Consider the following 9945-nt stretch of genomic DNA (forward strand, 5'->3'; position numbering starts at 1 on the left):
AAAATTTCGAAAATTAGATTTGACTTTTTCAAAAATTTTAAAAAATTTAGTTGTTTCTTATGAGTCAAATCAAATTTTCAATTTAAAAATCTTATCTTTTTCAAAAATCAAATCTTTTTCATTTTTCTTAGTTATTTTCGAAAATTTTAAAAATATTTTTCAAAAATCTTTTTCTTATTTTTATCACATAATTTTCGAAAATAACATCATCAATTAATGTTTTGATTAAAAAATTTCAAGTTTGTTACTTACTTGTTAAGAAAGATTCAAACTTTAAGTTCTAGAATCATATCTTGTGATTTCTTGTGAATCAAGTCATTAATTGTGATTTTAAAAATCAAATATTTTTTAAAACTAATTTTAATCATATCTTTTCAAAAATATCTTCTTATCTTATCTTTTTCAAAAATTTGATTTTAAAATATCTTTTCTAACTTCTTATCTTCTTATCTTTTCAAAATTGATTTTCAAATTTGTTTCAACTAACTAACTAACTTTTTGTTTGTTTCTTATCTCTTTCAAAACTACCTAACTAACTCTCTCTCTCTCTCTAATTTTCGAAAATATCTTCCCTCTTTTTCAAAATTTCTTTTTAATTAACTAATTATTTTAATTTTTGATTTTAATTTTCAAAAATTACTAACCTTTTTCAAAAACAATTTTCGAAAATTACTAACTCTTTTTCAAAAAAAATAATTTTCGAAAATTCTCTCTCTCTCATCTCCTTCTATTTATTTATTTATTTACTAATATCTCTTCCTCACTCACCAAAAATCCGAACTCTCTCTCTCTCTCTCTGAGTTCAGATTTTCTCTTCTTCTTTTCTTCTACTCACATAAGGGAACCTCTATACTTGGGTAAAAAGGATCCCTATTATTATTATTTTTCTATTCCCTCTTTTTCATATGAGCAGGAGCAAGGACAAGAATATTCTTGTTGAAGCAGATCCAGAACCTGAAAGGACTCTGAAGAGGAAACTAAGAGAAGCTAAATTACAACAATCCAGCAAGCACCTGTCAGAAATTTTCGAACAGGAAGAGGAGATGGCAGCCGAAAATAATAATAATGCAAGGAGGATGCTTGGTGACTTTACTGTACCTAATTCCAATTTACATGGAAGAAGCATCTCCATCCCTACCATTGGAGCAAACAATTTTGAGCTGAAACCTCAATTAGTTTCTCTAATGCAGCAGAATTGCAAGTTTCATGGACTTCCATCTGAAGATCCTTTTCAGTTTTTAATTGAATTTTTGCAGATCTGTGATACTATTAAGACTAATGGAGTAGATCTTGAAGTCTACAGGCTCATGCTTTTCCCTTTTGCTGTAAGAGACAGAGCCAGAGTGTGGTTGGACTCTCAACCCAAAGATAGCCTGAACTCTTGGGATAAGCTGGTCACGGCTTTCTTAGCCAAGTTCTTTCCTCCTCAAAAGCTTAGTAAGCTTAGAGTGGATGTTCAAACCTTCAAACAGAAAGAAGGTGAATCCCTCTATGAAGCTTGGGAGAGATACAAGCAACTGACCAAAAAGTGTCCTTCTGACATGCTTTTAGAATGGACCATCCTGGATATATTCCATGATGGTCTGTCTGAATTAGCTAAGATGTCATTGGATACTTCTGCAGGTGGATCCATTCACCTAAAGAAAACGCCTGCAGAAGCTCAAGAACTCATTGACATGGTTGCTAATAACCAGTTCATGTACACTTCTGAGAGGAATCCTGTGAGTAATGGGACGCCTCAGAAGAAGGGAGTTCTTGAAATTGATACTCTGAATGCCATACTGGCTCAGAATAAAATATTGACTCAGCAAGTCAATATGATTTCTCAGAGTCTGAATGGAATGCAAGCTGCATCCAACAGTACTCAAGAGGCATCTTCTGAAGAAGAAGCTTATGATCCTGAGAACCCTGCAATAGCAGAGGTGAATTATATGGGTGAACCATATGGAAACACCTATAACCCCTCATGGAGAAATCACCCAAATCTCTCATGAAAGGATCATCAAAAGCCTCAACAAGGCTTTAATAATGGTGGAAGAAACAGGTTTAGCAATAGTAAACCTTTTTCATCATCCACTCAGCAACAGACAGAGAACTCTGAACAAAATACCTCTAATTTAGCAAACTTAGTCTCTGATCTATCTAAGGCCACTGTAAGTTTCATGAATGAAACAAGGTCTTCCATTAGAAATTTGGAGACACAAGTGGGCCAGCTGAGTAAAAGGATCACTGAAATCTCTCCTAGTACTCTCCCAAGCAATACAGAAGAAAATCCAAAAGGAGAGTGCAAGGCCATTGAATTGATCACCATGGCCGAACCTATAAGGGAAGGAGAGGACGTGAATCCCAAGGAGGAAGACCTCCTAGGACGTCCAGTGATCAATAAGGAGCTTCCTTCTGAGGAACCAACGGAATCTAAGACTCATCTAGAGACCATAGAGATTCCATTGAACCTCCTTATGCCATTCATGAGCTCTGATGAGTATTCATCTTCTGAAGAGAATGAGGATGTTACTGAAGAGCAAGTTACCAAGTACCTTGGTGCAATCATGAAGCTGAATGCCAAATTATTTGGTATTGAGACTTGGGAAGATGAACCTCTCTTGTTCACTAATGAACTGAGTGATCTGGATCAACTGACATTGCCTCAGAAGAAACAGGATCCTGGAAAGTTCTTAATACCTTGTACCATAGGCACCATGACCTTTGAGATGGCTCTATGTGACCTTGGGTCAGGGATAAACCTCATGCTCTTCTCTGTAATAGAGAAACTGGGAATCTATGGGGTGCAAGCTGCTAAAATCTCATTAGAGATGGCAGACAATTCAAGAAAATAGGCTTATGGACAAGTAGAGGACGTGTTAGTAAAGGTTGAAGGCCTTTACATCCCTGCTGATTTCATAGTCCTAGATACTGGGAAGAATGATGATGAATCCATCATCCTTGGAAGACCCTTCCTAGCCACAGCAAGAGCTGTGATTGACGTTGACAGAGGCAAACTAGTCCTTCAATTGAATGAGGACTCCCTTGAGTTTTCAACTCAAGGTTATCCTTTTGTAAACATGGAAAAGAGGCACAGTAAGCTGCTCTCAAAATAGAGTCAACCAGAGCCCCCACAGTCAAACTCTAAGTTTGGTGTTGGTGAGTCTCAACAATGCTCTGAACATCTGTGAGGCTCCATGAGAGCCCACTGTCAAGCTATTGACATTAAAGAAGCGCTTGTTGGCAGGCAACCCAATTTTTATCTAATTTTTATTTTCATGGTTTTTCATGTTTTATTAGGTTCATGATCATGTGGAGTCACAAAATAAATATAAAAATTGAAAACGGAATCAAAAACAGCAGAAGAAAAATCACACCCTGGAGGAGGATCTCACTGGCGTTTTAACGCCAGTAAGGAGCATCTGTCTGGCGTTCAACGCCAGAACAGAGCATGTTTCTGGCGTTGAACGCCAGAAACAAGCAGCATCCTGGCGTCCAGACGCCAGAAATGCACAGTGAAGAAGAGCTGGCGCTGAACGCCAGAAACAAGCATCTGGCTGGCGTTCAACGCCAAAAATGTGCTGCATCTGCGCGTTGAACGCCCAGAACAAGCATCAATTTGGCGTTTAAACACCAGAATTGCATGCAAAGGCATTTTACATGCCTAATTGGTGCAGGGATGGAATTCCTTGACACCTCAGGATCTGTGGACCCCACAGGATCATCTCAGCATCTGTGGACCCCACAGGATCCCCACCTACCACCACTCACTCTCTTCCCTCTTCTCAATGTTCATCCTCTCTTCCCAATAAACACTCCTCCCCAAAAATCATCACCAATCACCTCAATCTCTCTTCCCTATCACCATTTCACCACTCATATCCATCCATTCTTCCCCATAAACCTACCTCACAAACCCCACCTACCTTCAAAATTCAAAATCAATTTCCCACCCAAAACCCACCCTTATGGCCGCACCTTACCCCCCTCCCTTCCCTATATATAGCCCTCCATTCTTCTTCATTTTCACACAAAACAACCCTCTCTTCCCCTCCTTGGCCGAAACACATCTCTCTCTCCCTCTTCTACATTTCTTCTTCTTCTTCTTCTTCTATTCTTTCTTCTCTTGCTCGAGGGCGAGCAATATTCTAAGTTTGGTGTGGTAAAAGCATAAGCTTTTTGTTTTTCCATTACCATTGATGGCACCTAAGACCGGAGAATCCTCTAGAAAAGGGAAAGGGAAGACAAAAGCTTCCACCTCCGAGTTATGGGAGATGGAAAGGTTCATCTCCAAAGCCCATCAAGACCACTTCTATGATGTTGTAGCCAAGAAGAAGGTGATCCCCGAGGTCCCTTTCAAGCTCAAGAGAAATGAGTATCCAGAGATCCAACATGAAATCCAAAGAAGAGGTTGGGAAGTTCTAACAAACCCCATCCAACAAGTCGGCATCCTAATGGTTCAAGAGTTCTATGCCAATGCATGGATCACTAGGAACCATGATCAAAGTAAGAACCCGAACCCAAAGAATTATCTCACCATGGTTCAGGGGAAATACTTAGATTTTAGTCCGAAAAACGTGAGGTTGGCATTTAACTTGTCCATGATGCAAGGAGATGCACGCCCCTACATTAGAAGGGTCAGCTTTAATCAAAGGTTGGACCAAGTCCTCATGGACATATGTGTGGAAGGAGCTCAATGGAAGATTGACTCCAAAGGCAAGCTGGTTCAACTAAGAAGACTGGACCTCAAGCCTGTGGCTAGAGGATGGTTAGAGTTCATCCAATGCTCCATCATCCCCACTAGCAACCGATCTGAAGTTACTGTGGATCGGGCCATCATGATCCATAGCATCATGATTGGAGAGGAAGTAGAAGTTCATGAAGTCATCTTCCTTGAACTCTACAAAATAGCCGAAAAGTCCTCCCCAATGGCAAGGCTAGCTTTCCCTCATCTTATTTGCCATCTATGTTACTCAGCTGGAGCTTTCGTAGAAGGAGACATTCCCATTGAGGAAGAAAAGCCCATCTCTAAGAAAAGGATGGAGCAAGCAAGAGAGCCCATGCATGGATCTCAAGAGACGCATGAAGCTCATCACCATGAGATCCCGGAGATGCCTCAAATGCATCTTCCTCCACAAAACTATTGGGAGCAAATCAACACCTCACTAGGAGAATTAAGTTCCAACATGGGACAATTAAGGGTGGAACATCAAGAGCACTCCATCATCCTTCATAAAATTAGAGAAGATCAAAAAGCAATGAGGGAGGAGCAACAAAGACAAGGAAGAGACATAGAAGAGCTCAAGGACATCATTGGTTCCTCAAGAAGGACACGCCACCATCACTTAGGTGGACTCATTCCTTGTTCTTACATTCTCTGTTTTTCGTTTTCTATGTTAAGTGCTTATCTATGTTTGTGTCTTATTACATGATCATTAGTAGTTAGTAACTATGTCTTAAAGTTATGAATGTCCTATGAATCAATCACCTCTCTTAAATGAAAAATGTTTTAATTCAAAAGAACAAGAAGTACATGAGTTTCGAATTTATCCTTGAACTTAGTTTAATTATATTGATGTGGTGACAATGCTTCTTGTTTTCTGAATGAATGCCTGAATAGTGCATATGTCTTTTGAAGTTGTTGTTTTAGAATGTTAAATATGTTGGCTCTTGAAAGAATGATGACAAGGGGACATGTTATTTGATAATCTGAAAAATCATAAAAACGATTCTTGAAGCAAGAAAAAGCAGCAAAGAACAAAGCTTGCAGAAAAAAAAATAGCGAAAAAAAATAGAAAAAAAAAAGAGAGAAAAAGCAAGCAGAAAAAGCCAAAGCTCTTAAAACCAAGAGGCAAGAGCAAAAAGCCAATAACCCTTAAAACCAAAAGGCAAGGGTAATAAAAAGGATCCCAAGGCTTTGAGCATCAGTGGATAGGAGGGCCTAAAGGAATAAAATCCTGGTCTAAGTGGCTAAACCAAGCTGTCCCTAACCATGTGCTTGTGGCATGAAGGTGTCAACTGAAAACTTGAGACTGAGCGGTTAAAGTCAAGGTCCAAAGCAAAAGAAGAGTGTGCTTAAGAACCCTGGACACCTCTAATTGGGGACTTTAGCAAAGCTGAGTCACAATCTGAAAAGGTTCACCCAATTATGTGTTTGTGGCATTTATGTATCCGGTGGTAATACTGGAAAACAAAGTGCTTAGGGCCACGGCCAAGACTCATAAAGTAGCTGTGTTCAAGAATCAACATACTGAACTAGGAGAATCAATAACACTATCTGAACTCTGAGTTCCTACAGATGCCAATCATTATGAACCTCAATGGATAAAGTGAGATGCCAAAACTATTCAAGAGGCAAAAAGCTACAAGTCCCGCTCATCTGATTGGAGCTATGTTTCATTGATAGTTTGAAATTTATAGTATATTCTCTTCTTTTTATCCTATTTGATTTTCAGTTGCTTGGGGACAAGCAACAATTTAAGTTTGGTGTTGTGATGAGCGGATAATTTATACGCTTTTTGGCATTGTTTTTAGTATGTTTTTAGTAGAATCTAGTTACTTTTAGGGATGTTTTCATTAGTTTTTATGTTAAATTCACATTTCTGGACTTTACTATGAGTTTGTGTGTTTTTCTGTGATTTCAGGAATTTTCTGGCTGAAATTGAGGGACTTGAGCAAAAATCAGATTCAGAGGTTGAAGAAGGACTGCTGATGCTGTTGGATTCTGACCACCCTGCACTCAAAGTGGATTTTCTGGAGCTACAGAACTCAAAATGGCGCGATTCCAATTGCGTTAGAAAGTCGACATCCAGGGATTTCCAGCAATATATAATAGTTTATACTTTTGCCGAGTTTAGATGACGTAAAAGGGCGTTGAACGCCAGTTCTACGCTGCTGTCTGGAGTTAAACGCCAGAAACACGTCACAAACCAGAGTTGAACGCCAGAAATACGTTACAAGCTGGCGTTCAACTCCAGAAAGAGCCTCTGCACGTGTAACCTTCAAGCTCAGCCCAAGCACGCACCAAGTGGGCCCCGGAAGTGGATTTATGCATCAATTACTTACTTTTGTAAACCCTAGTAACTAGTTTAGTATAAATAGGACTTTTTACTATTGTATTTGATATCTTTTGATCATTTTTAGATCTCTAGACCTCCATGGAAGGCTGGCCATTCGGCCATGCCTGGACCTTTCACTTATGTATTTTTAACGGTAGAATTTCTACACTCCATAGATTAAGGTGTGGAACTTTGTTGTTCCTCATGAATTAATGCAAAGTACTACTGTTTTTCTATTCAATTCAACTTATTCCGCTTCTAAGATATTCATTCGCACTTCAACATGAATGTGATGAACGTGACAATCATCATCATTCCCCCACGAATGCGTGCCTGACAACCACTTCCGTTCCACCTTAGATTGGATGATTATCTCTTGGATCTCTTAATCAGAATCTTCGTGGTGTAAGCTAGATTGATGGCGGCATTCATGAGAATCCGGAAAGTCTAAACCTTGTCTGTGGTATTCCGAGTAGGATTCTGGGATTGAATGACTGTGACGAACTTCAAACTCGCGAGTGCTGGGCGTAGTGACAGACACAAAAGGAGGGTGAATCCTATTCCAGTATGATCGAGAACCTCGGATGATTAGCCGTGCTGTGACAGAGCATTTGGACCATTTTCACAAGAGGATAGGATGCAGCCATTGACCATGGTGATTCCTTCAGACGATTAGCCATGCAGTGATAGCGCATCGGACCATTTTCCAGAGAGGATGAAAAGTAGCCATTGACAATGGTGATGTCCTTACATAAAGCCAGCCATGGAAAGGAGTAGGACTGATTGGATGAAGACAGCAGGAAAGCAGAAGTTTAGAGGGACAAAAGCATCTCTAGACCTTTATCTGAAATCCTCACCAATGATATACATAAGTATTTCTATCATTATTTTCTATCTATTTATTATCTATTTTCGAAAACTCCATAATCAATTGTTATCCGCCTGACTGAGATTTACAAGATGATCATAGCTTGCTTCATACCAACAATCTCCGTGGGATCGACCCTTACTCACGTAAGGTTTTATTACTTGGACGACCCAGTGCACTTGCTGGTTAGTTGTATTGAAGTTGTGAATAAAAAACAATTTATTAAGACGTGCGTACAGAGCTTTTGGCGCCGTTGCTTGAGATCACAATTTCGTGCACCAATAAGCTTTCAAAAATTGGAGTTGGGAACTTTGCATCAACGCGTACGCGTCAATGATGCGTACGCGTGGACATACTTTTTCAGCCCAACCACGCGCATGCGTGGAATGGAAAATTTGACCCTTCACGCGTACGTGTGAGCCACGCATACGCATGACTGCGAGAACGTTGGCACTCCAATGTTATGTCAAACGTTGATGACAGCAACCAGAACCCATTTTTCAAAGGAACGTTTGGCTCAACATTTGCCCAAAAACGTTGACTCCAACGTGATACCAGAATTTTGTAATTGAGCAATCTCTCTTCTCTGCATCACTAAGAGTCACTCCTAACTGCTTCAGCCAAGGCCCACATCCAAATACTTGATCCAATTGAAGATGAGAAGATGTTTATAAATAGAAGAATTGTTGAAGATTGAAAGAGCTCTCTGGGAGGCCCTGAGGAGGGCTCGGGGAGTTCAATTCCCTTATTTCATTTTTTTTGCATTTTTTTTGTTTCTGTTTTCTGAACTCTTCTTTCTCTGTAATTTGAATTGAGCTATGATGTACTAAACCCCTTTTCATTGGGTTAGGGTGCTCTGTGTTACTCAATGGATCAATATTAGTTTTTATTTTTCCTCTTCTTTCTTTTCTCTTGATTTTGCTCGAAAGCTTTTGTTCTTCATTCTATTGGATAGTTATCTTGGGAAAGAAGCTATTCATAATTGGATCTCCTTTGAACCTTGGAAGAGGAATGAGGAGATCATGCTAGAATTGCTTTCTCACATTGGATTAGATTGGGGTTTGGATGGATATAGTGACATGTAATCCTACCAATACTCTGATCTATGAATTTGTGTGGTAGAATCAGTGACCGATCTTCATCTCTTCCTATGAGCGCTTACATCAAGAAATTGGGCAATTGCTCATGCTTAGAGAGATTAGATTGACAAGGAATTAGGATCTAATCATCTAAGATTGCCAAAGAGATCAATGAATGCATTGATTGAGGAAGAGATGAAAATAAACTTGATCCGGAGAATTATCACATCTCCTGATCCCAATGAACCCCCTACTCTGATCTTACCCATTCTGTTTATATTCTACTTCTTTAATTTCATGCTAAATCCCCATTCCCTTTTAATTTCTTGCAATTTAAGCTTCTGCTCTTTAGTTTTTTGCACTTTAAGATTCTGTCATTTAATTTCTTGCAATTTAATTTCTGTTGGTTAATTCTTTGCAATTTAAGTTTTCCGCCAAATTTACTTTCTGCAATCCCTATTTCAATTCTGATTTTGCTCAACTAGAACAATTCTCCGATTAACATTGATCAACCAACCAATCCCTGTGGGATTCGACCTCACTTTACAGTGAATTTTTACTTGACGACAAACCGGTGCACTTGCCGGTATGAAATTGTTGAAAGACAGTTTTCGAGTGAATCAATTGCCCCTTAACCTTCATTTATCCCTTTGTCGGACATTTTTCTTAATATTTTTGAGATACTCAGACGTTATGGTGTGCGTAGATGCACGAGACGATAACATCAATCGTCTGAATGCGATTTGGCACATCACGGGAGCGATCGACTTCCATATTAGTATTGTTGTTATTTATTAAATTTGTATTACGTTTTCTTATTTCTTTAATCAAATTTTATATTTTTAATTTTAATTTTGAATATACTAGATAACTTGGTTTACTAAATATTTGTTGTAATGATGTTAGATAAAATTTTTAAATGTTTGATTTTTAAATTTAATTATTCTGAAATGTGAAA

General features: G+C 38.8%; 1 non-coding gene across 1 annotated transcript; it reads right to left on the bottom strand.

Annotated features, from left to right (window-relative positions):
- Nucleotides 1–1439: 1439 nt before the first annotated feature.
- LOC148568245 (small nucleolar RNA R71) lies at nucleotides 1440–1547 on the bottom strand. The gene has a single exon (XR_015881512.1). It is a non-coding gene; the product is annotated as a small nucleolar RNA R71 (small nucleolar RNA).
- Between the last annotated feature and the right edge of the window lie 8398 nt (nucleotides 1548–9945).

This window comes from Arachis ipaensis, chromosome B4 (genome assembly GCF_059453495.1).
Source record: "Arachis ipaensis isolate K30076 ecotype BB chromosome B4, ASM5945349v1, whole genome shotgun sequence".
NCBI lineage: Eukaryota > Viridiplantae > Streptophyta > Magnoliopsida > Fabales > Fabaceae > Arachis > Arachis ipaensis.